This window comes from Anser brachyrhynchus, assembly GCF_964034855.1.
Source record: "Anser brachyrhynchus genome assembly, chromosome: 14".
NCBI classification, from domain to species: domain Eukaryota; kingdom Metazoa; phylum Chordata; class Aves; order Anseriformes; family Anatidae; genus Anser; species Anser brachyrhynchus.
In genome coordinates, this window is record NC_137709.1 from 10399423 (window position 1) to 10413576 (window position 14154).

At 44.2% G+C, this 14154-nt stretch overlaps 1 long non-coding RNA gene across 1 annotated transcript in view; it reads right to left on the reverse strand.

Annotated features, from left to right (window-relative positions):
* Window positions 1-299: 299 nt before the first annotated feature.
* The window catches only part of LOC308177664, a 32660-nt gene continuing 18805 nt past the window's right edge, over window positions 300-14154 (reverse strand). Inside the window, exons 2-3 of the long non-coding RNA XR_013939292.1 lie at window positions 13894-13976; window positions 300-1733 (exon numbers count right to left, since the gene is read on the reverse strand). This is a non-coding gene — a long non-coding RNA (uncharacterized lncRNA). The remainder of the gene's footprint in view (window positions 1734-13893; window positions 13977-14154) is intronic.

Sequence of the window (14154 nt, forward strand, 5' to 3'; positions counted from 1 at the left end):
AGGAGAATTTATTTTTCATTTCCACTCCTCTGTCCCATCCAGGTCTCATGAACAACAGCTAATGAAGCAATAGGTTCAGATTTTGCCAGTACCTGCTAGGGTAGGTCAACCTAGAACAGCTTGAAGCTGTTAAAATGGTTCTATATATTTCTGTGAACAAATGTATCATAAAGTCAAAATGATGAAGTGCCTGGTACAAATAGGCTTTGAAAACAGTCAAGAACTGTTTGTTCCCAGCCCTGGAGGAGTTACGGATCCCTGAGATGGACCATAGCTGCCAAAGGAATCTAGAGATAAGGGCCTTCAAGGTTCAGGGGGGGATGGAAGTCCATTATGTTGTGTCCATAAAACCTTCGAAGCTGAAGGTGATGCGACTTGTATACTGTTTAAAAAAAGTCACCACAGAGATGGCAAAATAAACGCAGAAAAGAAGAGCCAACTGTGAATTATATGCAGACAGGCCAGCTCCTCGGCTGTTAAGAACAAGCCCGGTTTGTACTAGCTGACAGCCTGATTCCTTGGGTTTGGGTTCTGTTGCTTTGGTGAGTTTTGTTTGTCTTTTAAAGACAATAATAAAGCTATTCAGGGGTATTTATTTTCCTATATCCATTCTCATCCTCTCCCGATCCAGCTCCCAAAAAGCGGAACAGACCCCCATTGCCTCAGCAGAAGAGATGGGGCTTTACACCTGACGGTGGCAGCTGAATGCTGTGGTGAGGAACAGGTTAGTTGGCAGGACCACGTCTGCCCCTCCCCAGTCCTCTGCAGCCTCATCACCATGGCAATGGAGCAGGAACACGGGTTGGAGGAAAGCCTTGGGCAATAACACAGAGCAGATATTCAACCTGGGAACACTGCCCGAGAGAGGGCACATCTGACCCAAATCCTCTGTCGCAGGTAATCCGCAAGCCATTTCTAATGAGCTCCTCTACCCAGTTTCTGAGGTGACAGAAGATGTGCGTCCGTCAGCCACCGCTACTCCCAGCAGGCCACGCTGAGCCCAGCACTACACACAAGACTCTTCAACAGGCTGGGGCATCTTTGGTTTTCTGAAACATCTCCCTACTGCTTTTCTCATTATTGGAGGAAGACGGTGAAAGGGCTGAGCTCTAATTGTTTTGCCACAACAAAAGCCTAATGGGTTGAACTACAGCAGTCGGTGCCTCTGAGTGGACTCCTAGATTGATTTTGTCCCCCTTAACATCAATAGTACCTGGGGAAAACTATTACAAGCTGAACCCATCCTGAGTGCACTCTTCAGTCAGCCAATATTGGCTTATGGTGATTTGATATTTCAACATAGCTATGGGGAAAGGAATGAAGCAAAACCACATTGCTTTAAATCAGGTTTTAAATGACTTGGTCAGGTTGGTACATTAGCCAAGACAAGGAAGAAAATTATTCAAAGAAAGAACTGTGAGACTTGATAGAACAACAATGACATCCAGTCTCTCTACATGAATACATTTATTAGCACAGCACCATCGGTGATGAAAAACTTTGGGGGGGAAAAAAAGAAAACCTACCACAAGCAAGTAATAAATATGCTTAAGCAATAAATATAGCCCAACTCTCAGTTTTGCTCAGGCAGGACTCACACAACTACAGGTCAGCCCTGGAACCGAGCCAAACAGCCTTCCAAATATCACTCCTCCTCCCACCGCCTTCTGGGTTTCACAGGAATTGTTTCTTGGTGGTCAACCCTCGGCTCCATCTGTTGCATCGTGACGACCCTTTGCATGCGAGAACAGAAGAGCAGGGATTGTTGCTGAGCTGATAAAGGAATGTGGCAATTAAGAAAAAAACCTGAGATTCAACAGCAGGCCTTGCAGTCAGGGGGCACTTGAAAATTAAAAAGGGAGCAGAGCTCCTGAGGGTCTCTTGTATTTTTTTTTGCACTGAGCAAGGAACAGGTGTTCAGCTATTTCATAGCCAGGAGCATCATTCCAGTCAGAGATGCCTCTCCAGCGTCAAGGGTTTTCCAGGAACACATTTGCACTCATTAGCAGTTATTGCCACAACGGAACAAGTCAGCACAAGCTTGGGGTGCTGGCACAAATATAAACTTGGTTGCTGTCCAGAAACGCATATTAAGTTTGTTTGAATGAGGTGAAGGGAGCCATAGGGAAACAAAGCATCCTCTAGGTATGTTTAGCTAATCATGAAAAAGTAGAGGAAAAGGGAAACAAAAGAAATTGTGTGTTGACTTGCATGTCCAAATATCATCATAAAGATGCTTTGCCAGGCCCGATGCTCACACTCACACATTAGACTTGCCTATTCAAGCACTGGGACTATGGGTATATACCAGGTAATGTTCAGGAAAATGCACCTAATTAACTTTTTGCACATATCTTCTCATTACGTGCTCAGAAATAATTCTGCCAGTTGTGCAGCCCAGACCGTTTGAATGTCTGGGCCTGCATTTTCACTGGGTTTGACATTTATTCAATAACCCAGTAACTCATAGGCAGCCAGCACTTCACATTTCTATAGCCTCTGCAGACAGAAGTCAGTTTTCAATGAGGATCTGAAGGCATCGGCTTATATCACTTCTCAGACACAGCACGCAATTTTAACTAGGTTCTGTCTAATTTTATTTAGGCATTAACTCATTACGTGAACAAATCTGATCCATGGCAGTAATTGCTCTAACAGCCACTGTCTGGCCACCCTCGGCTCTACATCTCCTCAGCAGCAGCCTCACGGGAGAGGCTCTGGTCCTGATGGACATCAGAACAAAGCCCCCCTTTCCTGCCAAGAAGTAGTTTCATTCACATCTGCCAGCTCAGAGCTAGGCCAGGAACTACAGCCTCGTGTGGAGTATCAGAAGCAACCAGACTTTCCTGAACACTTTTCAAAGAGGATGCAAAGCCTGTGTTCTGGATAAACGAATAAACCACTTCGGCACAATCTACCTGTCAAGAGCATTAACTCTGCATCACTTGCAGCAAATACTCCCATTTTCAGCCTACCTGCTCTCTCTGAACTTTACCACAGGGACAGAAGCAGCTGCATCTCTCACCTTCCTCAGCTTCTGGGGAGACAGCTTGCTTTTCCCCTTCCCTCTGTGACCTAGGAATCCCAAACTCTGACAGCACAAAACAGGACAAATCTGTCCTCGGAGCTTGTATCCAGAGACAAGTACCTTGTTTGTCAGTCTGCTTGCTACTTCAGTTAAGTGTCTGAAGGTCTCGTGGGATCTCTGCTGGAAGCTGAGCGGGGTGTACCAGAGCGTCCGCACTCTTAATTCAGATTTTGATGACAGAGAGGCATGGAATAGCACCGACTTCAAACAAAGCATGCTCGTGGGGAACACAAAGGTAGGGAAGAAATATCTTGTTCAGGAGCTCAGCAGCTTCCCGCAAAGAGCTGGGCTGTGGGAAGAGAAGCGAGACCTCCAGGCCATGGTTTGATAACACACTGAATCTGCTTTGTTGCCTGACCAAAAGCACCACAGCCACATGGGCAAAACGTTGAATGGCTATGAGCTGTGTTGGCTCAAATTTGTTCAAAACATTTCAACATGTTAACTTTGTACCAGCAGGCTTTATGCCAGATCAAATATCACCTGCCTGCACCACGCTAGCTGTATGCTGGTTCAAGTATTCCCCCGTCCTCTTGCCACCAGCATAAAGCTGAAAGAAAACTGCAAAGCTCTGCAAAGCTGGTGTGAATCCTGCATCTTGTGCTCAACGCGAAGACAACTGTGTTCCCATCCCTGTCCTACAATCAGTTTAGCTCCTCTGGATGCACCAATCTGGTACGGTACAGCCACAGCCAGTAATTACACAACCATTTTCTCCAGGAAGAAATGGAGTTTGAGAAGTTCTCACTTTCCTCCTGACCCAGGTTTCCTGTTCCCACCCCTGCACCTCAATTTACCTCCTGCTTGGTCATGCTGATGCAACTGGTGGTGGGGCTGAGCTAAACTGGGTCAGGCAGTTCTTTTGGATAGCAGGGTGATTTGGTTTTGTGGTTTTTGGTGGTCTTTTATTTTTAATTTCGGTTCATCTCATGTCTCCACAAAGAGCTATCTCAGCACAGCTGAGGGGGCAATGAAGCATGCGGTTTAGAGCCAGCAGCAAGTGGCCAAAGGTGGGGCAAAGCTTTTAAATTGCCTCTGCTGCTGGGGAAAACGTTCACGAAACTGCACCCTGGGTAAAGCAGCTGCCAACCTCCTGAGCAAGCTATCGGCACAGCATTTGCATTTGAACCGAGAGAAAAATCCCCAAGGAGCAAGTCTAGGCAGGTGGCTAGTCTGGAGTTGGTCAGAGGTGGGATGGAAGGAGGGCATTCTTCATGAAAGCTGGGTAAACAGTTCCCCAGGCTGCTACACTCCACGAGGATTTTAGGTTGTTTCCCAAACGTTTACCTATCTATCCGTACCTTTGCCTTAAGCTTTAATAAACAAATCTTCCCTCAGCTCTGCTACGAAACCCGTCTAGGGTCATGGGACCAGACTCTGCACAATGGGAAAGTTCATCTAGCTAATTAATTACTGCTCCTGCCTCCCTCAGCATCAGAGAACCAAGCCAGGTCCTTCGGCTCCAACTGCATGAACTAATAGGAAGGCCCTTTTAATTACAGTTAGGGACTGCATCCTCTGTAGTTTGCAGCCATCAAGCCCGGTCCCCAGCAGGGAATTTTCCCTGTTGCAGCTTGCAGAAAGCCAACGGGAGCCACAAGCGTGGGCCAGGCTGCGGGAAGCCTCAGCTCCTAAATTGATGCTGAGTCTTGCTGAGGGTGCTAATGGCACAAACCCTTCCAGCGCCACACCTGCTGCCAGCCACTCGGCGTAACCCCATCCTCGACGCTGCACGCTGCAGGATTTTTATCTGCTTGCCTATTTCGGGGGGGGGGAAAGGGTGAGAGAGAAAAGGGGAGGCGAGGGTGGTAGCGGGATTACCACATATAGTCATTATAATCATTAACCACAGAGCACTAAATGAATCATTAAGCATCACAACAGATCCACACATGCTTTGCTTCTTAAAGCTTCCTGACTTGCCTCTGTTTTCTGTACAAATGCCCAGTGATTGTTTCAAGAAACCAAGCACATTTCCAATGTTACTGCTGTAGCTCCTTCCAAAAAAATAGCTAAACAGATGAAGCTCTGCTGAAGGAACAGATCTGTTTATAGAACATACTTTTCTTTCACTAGACCAAATATATTCAGCCCTCTCAAATAAATATGTACGTTAAAACTTGATAACTGGCTAAATCAGAAAAAAATGGAATAGTTACATAATTTCCCATTTGCTAAGAGCAAGTTCAATGAGAACATGCATTTAAAATACTTTATTCATGCTCTTCCAAAGCTAAATTGAGGCTTTTTTAAAATCAATTTTTTAAAGATTAGTAAATGCTTCTATTAGAGACAGAGACAAAAAACAAGAAGGAAAAGGATTTTTTTTAAAAAAAGCCTTCAATTTGTACTACTTATAGCCTAAACCTTGCCTTATACTGGAGTATAAGTATATGAAAATGAGTCTAACTACATAGAGCAATACTAACTCGTTTGCTAAAAACAAACAAAAAACACCAAAACCAGATAGAAATACTATAAATCTTTTTTTGTTGCTTTTTTCCTCCAGATTCTATTGTTCTTGTTACTCAAGCAGCTATTTCCACAGTCAGATGCTTGCGACAGTACCTGGCAGCAGTTTCACTAAGTTAGCCGAGTATTACAAAACGCCTCCACGACGGCAGACAGAACTGCTCCATTCAGCCCTCCTCAACTGAGCTGCTTTTGGCTTTTGGCTTCTGCTCCGAATTGCCCCCCCCCCCCCCCCCCCCCCCCCCCCCCCCGAACAGCCCTCCCCATATCACGGGGCTCCCGAGACCACGCCAACAGAATCAAAACCCCAGGAAAGCACAACAGGATTAAAAAATACGGAGGAAAAAAGCCAACCAGCAGTTTATCCACAGACATTAATAAAAGCAGAATCAGGCTGTAAACACACCACCATAATCTCCCAACCTTTACTCGGGTATAAAGGTATGGACCCTGGCTTCACACGCGCTTGCACAGCACAGAACAGGCTGAAAGTAGCAAGTAATAATAATTAGGCAAGCAACAGTTGCCTTCATTGATTCAGCTCCTTCGAATAAAGGTTGCAGGAGCAGACGCAAGACTATGCATGATATCTTTCTAATCCTTCAGCTTTATTCCAGTCTAACAGAGGATGTGTGCTCCATCCATCAGCGCGGAGCCCTGAGTACACAGGTAATCCAGCAATAATCACCGCAGCTCTATCGGTCCTGATAATATCGTCTTATCTGTCAGCCGCCTCTGCAGTTTATACGAGCTGCTTATCTCAAAGAGCTATTAGGTCTGAACTTTAGTTCAGTCTTTTGTTTGATCTTGTTTCTTCTGCATTCATTTGAAGCTCCGCATATTGTGCTTTTAGTTTCGTATCGAAACGCATCAGAGCCTTTAATATTATTCCTGCTACTGATGCAATATGGTCTTAGCAACAATGAGAACAGGGAGCGAGTCATGAAAATAATAAACCATGCTAGGTCTGGAGGCTATGAAATCAGTTCAAACATACTGTGGGGAGCTGTGCTGCCTGCACTGAGACACATGGCTTTCCATGGGCACCAGCCCATTTATGAGTCATGAAACATAATGGAGTATTGTTGAAAGCTTTGGGACCATGAGAAATTATCTACTGCCCGGCATGGGGAATGGTATAAACTGGCAAGGAACTGGAGTTACATTCTTTTACAGAAATGAAATCAGACAGCCTTGGCCTGCTTTCCAGTATACAAAACCACAAATCATGAGGATAACTCCTTAATTAGGATTATTTTTTATTATTTTTCTTAGTTGCCACTGCACTAACCAACCAGGAAAGCCAATATTTTTCTGTCCCTAGCAGAGTTATAATAATGCATAGGACGTAAAGACAAAAAGGAAGGGGGTAGATGAAACCAGTGTCTCAGCATGAGCTACAAAAGCAAATGCACCTTTTTCTCTCCTGCAGCATGTGACATTCCATCATGCTGAGGATTTGGTACACATGGGCAAGTAGAACAAAAACCATTTGCTTAATATTATGGTGTGATAATGACACGGTGCCATAGGTGTGCATCTCTGCGCAGAGGAGAGCTGTCAGTGTGGGAGGCAGCATGTTCTGCAGGGGAGAGGACAAGTCTGGAAGTCACTTTGATCTAAACCTCATCATCCTTCTGGTTCCTGTGCCTTTACAATGAAAAATTTGAAACGATCCCCCGGTTGAGAAAGCTAAAACCCCTATTTTTAAATGAATGTTGAAGCACTCAGGAAACTGCATAACTACGGGAACCCAGAACACGTGTAGGAGCACATCCTTCATGGGTAGATGGAGTCCGGAGGATAGTCAGACTCTCTTCAGTGGTATCCCGAGAAAGGAGAAGGGTCAAGGGACACATTAGAAGACAGGAAACTCCATTTAACCATAAGAAACAGAATTGTTTTACCGTGAGGATGATCAAACACTGGAACAAGTTTTACAGAGAGGTTGTGGAGTCTCCATCCACGGAGATATTCAATGCAGCCCTGAACAACCTGCAGTAGGAGACCTTCAGAGGTCCCTGCCAACCTCAGCAGTGCTGGGGCCATGGGGAGCACTCCCTCCATTCTGCATGCCCAGGACACTGCACTAAAACTGGAAACGTGGCAGTAAGGGGGGTAACCCTGTGTCAGTACAACCTGCCCTGGTCAGCTGCCTCCATGAAAGCACACAAGTGTAAAGCCAGGCTACAATGGGCATCTAGATCAGATATTCAGATATCATCCTAATCAAGAGAAATGCAGAAATCCAGGAGAGCTGAACAGAGATAATATTGTTTGAATATTTCTATAGATTTATCCCTTCCACACTCACACCTCTTGCATTAGCTTGCCATGAGCTTTGAAAAAAATCAGATTTTACTGGCACAAAAAAATCAGATTTTACTGGCACAAGCTGCCATGGAAAGCAAAGTTTACTGTTGTGTTTGCTTTGGAAATGCTTACACACTCCTCCATCCAGGGAGACAACAACAATATTGTGTGTATTCTCTCACTAATTTCAGGTAATTGATATAATCTAGGTATTGATTTTATTATTTGGTATTCAGTAAGCCCAGAAAGGTGAAAAAAGCCCAAAGACTCATGGCTGTTAAACCAGTTGCTAACCTGGAATTGAAACATATTACAGGAAATTATGGTTGGTGTACTAGTGGTGAGCAAGCAAAAAAAGGACAGTACTGTACAGATAGATATTCACTGGGAATCATTCAGTCTACACATGCAGCCTTATTTTCCATGCACAGCAGTTGCATCATGTTACAGAACCAAAAATAAATCAGGAGCTCATTTCCCCCCCCAGCCATGGATTATCTGAGGTGGGTCCAGGAGAACCTCCCTTCTCTTCCCTTCCACATGGAAATCTCAAACAGGTCAAAAGCACAGATACTGTATGAAACATGTGATTAAATTTGACAATAACATTTTGTCTAAGTTCAGGAAGAGCCCTTACAGACCTCAGTCTGGCTCCAAATTTGCAAATCCCCATGAGCTGTAAAGGCACAACACATCTACTAGACTTCAAAACAGAGGGCCTGGTTTGCAGAGAGAATGGGTAAGCACAACTCTGAAAGCTGAGGACAGACAGCATTTCTGAATTATTCTCCTTAATATGACAACGTAAGTGGGTGCCTCTCACTTCTGGCACCCAGGCTTTTAAAAGCTGGGTTTGAGCTACTGTTTCAGCAGAATGTTGTTCTCCTGAAAGGAAATTAAGTTCTTGCTAGAAGTGAGAAGGAAACAACTATGGTCAGCGCACTTCACTGGGATTCAAGAGACCTGGGCTCAGCTCCTCGCTCAACCCACAGCTACCCGTGAGTCCCTGGGCCAGTTGTTTCAGTCAGCCTGTAAAAACAGACTCCACGCTCTGCACCAAAGAAGCATCAGGACAATATGCCTAAAATAGTGAGAGAGGCACTCAGAGGCGATGGTCCCAGAGAGGTGGATAGGAGGGGAGATGTTATCTAACACAACACCTGAAAAGAATCTAGCAAGAGATAGAACAGAAACCCTTATGGATGGCTTCAGCATAAAGCTGAGGCACTGGCATTTCTTTTAAATCAAGAAAAAAATATACAAGGATATTTATAATCTCTGGAGAAGCGAGTACACTTTCTGCATACTTTCCCGTTACTGGAAGCAGTGCAGCTCTGATCCTAGCTGCAGGAACTTCTGAAGATGCATTTACAGTACAATTCACGGCACTAATGCCACTCTTTTTACTAATGTCACTATTTTAGACATCTCCAAGGTAGTCAGCGTAAAAGTATGTCTGACAGCAGTGGGAGGTTCAGCATGTTTGCCTGAGACATTGGGAAGATATTTGGCACCTAAACCTCTGCCAGTGCGGTTACTTGGTTATTGGTACGGGTACATGAGGTAGAGCAGTCACACCTTCAGCTGGGTGGCACACGTACTCAGAGAGACGGAATAAATGCTGGAGAACCAGCAACCAGGCAACTATGAAAGACAAGAGGAGACTGAGTTTGGGGAGGCCTTAGGCAAACTCTTTGGACTGGCGAGTGTCTGAGTTTCACTCCAAGAATGAGATATCTTTCCTTTTATTGGAAGCCACCGCTACATAAAGTTTTATATTCTCCCCATACACATAGCCAATGAGAAGTGAGAACTCTTGCACTTTACTGTTGTTCCTGGATAACCAAAATGTCACCTTCATACCTACTCGTGGGTTGCAGTTCCACCTCATGCTCTGCAAGCTCAGCTGGTCCCTTACAGAAATGACAAGCTCAATGTTTGTGACAATCACATCTACCTTAATGTCTTCCAGGTTCTTGGCTGGGATGATGCATCCTCGTAACACAGCAAAAGAAAATGCCCTCTTTCATACAAACGAGACTTTTGTTTTCCACAAAGCTCATCCAAGTCCTGGACACATGGTCATAGTAAATTCAGCTTCTGACTCTACCTTCTCTGATCCAGCAATAACCGGGAGGCTAGACTGAGCCTGAGTTTAAAACCACGTCACCACCAACCATCTTTGGAGAAAGACTAAGAGAGGAACCAGAAGGGATTTGATCTCCAACCTACCAAGGAGGCTTGCGGAAATAAAAGCTGAAGTCCTAGAACTTTGTGAATTTGAATAAGTGGTGATCTTTGGCCAAGGAAAGCAATGAAGGTGAAAGCAGGACTTCAAAACAAATATTTTCCTGCATTCCTAAAAGGCCTTTAGTTTAAAAAAAGCATTTGTAATAAAAACTAAAACAAGTTCTAAAAACTTCAGAAGCCAAGGACACAAAGAAGTTCCAAGGCAGTCAGAAGATCTGTATCATTGCATAAACCGTAGGGAGAAAAAAACATTAACTTAATGACATTGGTTAAAAAAGAAAGCATAAAATCGGGGTGGATTTATTTACTAAAGACACTCATTCTGAAGTGTTTTTTCTTCTTCCCCCTCTTTTTAATTTCTACCTTCTTTTCCTCTGGCTATTTTGTGCCACTGATTATTCTGGAACAAAATTTCACCTCACTGAATTGCAGCAGTTTTATAAGTTATGCAACTTAGGAAGTAATAGCTCAGTAATTGTCAATATTCAGCCCATCTTGTGGGAAACCAAAGAAAAATGATAAAAGTGAGGGCAACTTATGAAAAGAATGTCCATTGCATCAGCCAGCCCATCTGCGAAGCTTTGTTCATTATGTAGATTATACCACTGACATATGGAAGAGACATTTCAGCGTTGTAGCCTAGATGAAAGGAGTTCGGAGTGTTTTATTTCTCAACCAGAAGATCATATGGAGTGCCTCATAAGTTTACAAGGGCCACTAATATGTTTTGCCTTTGTCCTTTTGTGTACACTTTTCCTTTTTTCAATCTGTAGACTAATTAGAGTGATAAAACAGCCCACGTAAGACGTGACTCATGCAGCCCTTAAGAGAACAATGCAGTACTACCCTCAGACAGGGAAACAGCTCAGCTCACAACAGGCAATAAATTCAGACCCAGGGATCATTCCCACGGATTCTTAGATATCAAGCTTAATTGCAAGGTCAGGTAAGGTAAGTCTATTTTTAGTCTGATTTTCCACCCACACCAGTAAGTCTTTGTACCTGGAAACTGCGAATAAAGATGGCTAGCTTCATGTGTTACATTTGCACGCATACACCCCTGGAAGAACCCACTCCTGGTGATTTTTGAGAAGATTCTGACCCTGGGTGTGGCTGCCCAATGCCTTCTGCATGGAATTTGCCCAGAGATATCACCCAGACAAGATGCAACTCACTCATTTCTTAGAAGAGGAACACAGACTATATACACATTGACACTCGTATAATAAAGATATAGCAAGCTGGCCTTGTTGAAATAAAGATCAAAACAGGCTAACAGCTTAATGAGCGATAAAACCCAACTGCAAGCATTAACAGCATTTCTAAGAAAATCTCAAGTGTGCTTATCCAAGCCATTCTCCTGTCAAGTCACAGCAGGACAACTTTTCCAGTGTATTGAACCACCTCCAACTTCAGGACCACGCTGGACCACCCAGCGCTGAGCCTTGTGATCGCTCCCCATGAAGACTGAGGGATACACAAGGTACCCCAGGCCTTGGCATAGTCCCTCTGTTAGAATCCAGCTTCTCACCTTTTGGCTGCTACTCCTGCACTAGCATCGTAGCACGCTCATTTGCACGTGATGTGCCAAGTGCACCTGCTGATAGCTTTTCTTGATGACAAATCCACAGGGAAGTTTGTATGCATGACTGTGGAAGGGCAGGAGTAAGCAAAGTGTGCAACTGTACTGGGGAATAGGAGGCGAAGAAAAAATGAGAGATGGTGTTGAAATAAGCTCAATATACTGTGAAGCAAGTCATGCTAAGTTACAGACAGTATTCCAAACCCTATTGTTCCCTTTGCTCTGAGCCATCAGATGACAGCTCGCTCCATACCCCCCACCCCCAATTCCCATCCCAGCTGTTGAACCGCCCACTTGCTGTCCTTATGTTCTGACTGTGACATGCACAGCAGATGCCAACGGTCCCACATCATAAAAGATTTCAACCTATGCAGAGCCTGAGCGTTCCCTGCTCAGCTGTCACAGCCGTAGTTTGTTCTGAGATGAACTATAGATTTCTTTTTCAGAAATGCTGCATTTCACCCAGTTTCTAAAAGAGCATTCGTCACCCTCTCAGGAAGAAGCAACTGGGCTAAGACAAACCCACACTTCTTTGCACATGCATTTATCCAACTAATGTGAAATGAGGAATGCCTGACTGTATGCAAAGTCAAATTCCTCTGGAGATCAAGTATGCTTAGATCTAGCCATGAGAGTAACTAATAATATGCAAGTATTACAAACTATTTACAGGCTTAACCCAACTGCAATGAAGTCAATGGTTTAACTCTCCCTTCTTCAAAGGGAAAGGGATTTTGGTGCATACTTGCAGCACTGCTAGACTGGCTGATCTCCCTGAGATGAGTTTAGGAGCTGTATCCTGCACAGAAAAAACCTCCAAGCTATACCTCCTTCTTGCTGCAGCACATTCTGACAGTTCTCTGCTTCCCCCACTGTAAATGCTCTTGTTTGAAATAGAGATATTAAACTACACGACTGGTTACACATATACACACTTCAGGAGGAACAGATGGACTGAAGATCATGAATCTTCTCTGGATCAACACAAAACATGGAGGCTCTGTCCCTATTGTGTTGTTAACCAAGCAGGAGGAGTCATACTAAAACATCCTACAAGCTCCTGCTCTCTAGACACCGCTGTAAAGAACAGCGCAAGAAATAACACTGCAGCACTGTACTTCGAGAAGATGCAGTTAAGATGCCTTTGCATCTCTGCTGCATGCATGAGCTCTTTCTACGCAAGAACAAATTTAATTCAGCAGTCAGGGCACAGGAATGGAATCCAGAACTCCTGAGCTTTGCCAACCATTTGTCCCATTTGTTCAACCATCTTGCAGAAGCCACTTAATCCAATTTTTTTTTTTTTCAAGCTGGTTACCTGAAATAGGGCCTGATCCAATCACCAGAAAGGCAAATGTGAAATTTCCAGTCCACTTCAATGGTGCCCATGGGCTCATAGGCCTCTACACATCTATATTTAGGCATTTAAATATAGAAGCCTGGGTTTCAGAGGTTACTGAGCCCACAGCTGTCACTGATCTCAGAGGGGGGAAGAGAAGAACAAATCTCCGGTTCAAAGAGTTCCTCAGTTGCAGACTATTACAGGCTAGGAAGGTAACATCAAGGGAAGTACTACGTGTTACAGATTCCTCCTTACACAGCTGCTGTGACCCAAACCAGACACAAGCTAGGACTACTTGCACTTCTGGGATGACTCAGTACAGCTCTTTGTCTGTCCTTTCCCACAGACTGAAGTCCTAACGATTGCAAGTCATCACAAAAGCACTGCAGCACTCTGATAACCGCTCTCATCCTTGCGCAGGCTTCGAAAGCTTACCAGAGAGAAGCTAAGCAAATTCTCATATAAATGAAAGACTATTCTCTGAAAGCCATCCCGCTCAGTTCTGTCCAGTTAGACTGATATTCTGCACAGCATCCTAGTCTGATCACCAAAGATGCGGAAGGCCATTGGTTTGATACTCCACAGCATTCAAAGCACGTCCCAATGCCAGGACCTTAGTTAGGCATAGCTGGGGAGAAAATGTAACGGACATGTGGCTGGCATCATTCCACTGTCACCAGAACCAGCAAAGCAGAAGAGCAATGTGCAGAGGTTTGGAAAGGGACAGGTCTCAGACCTGATTCATTTGTCCTATTCTTCATGTCATAGAATTTTCTTCCCCACGTCCTTTCATTTATATCATCAGGAATTTCACTACACAGTTTTAATTAAGGAAATACAGGTTACCTTAACTTCCACATGAAACTCCTTGCTTCAGTTTGAGGACAGTGAAGGTGGAATGCATCTGCCATTTGTGCCTTGGATGAGTTCTACAAAAAAGAAAAAGATATCAAAGTTAGTCTATCTTACTCCTATCTTACTCCTATCTTACTCCTATCTTACTCCTATCTTACTCCTATCTTACTCCTATCTTACTCCTATCTTACTCCTATCTTACTCCTATCTTACTCCTATCTTACTCCTATCTTACTCCTATCTTACTCCTAT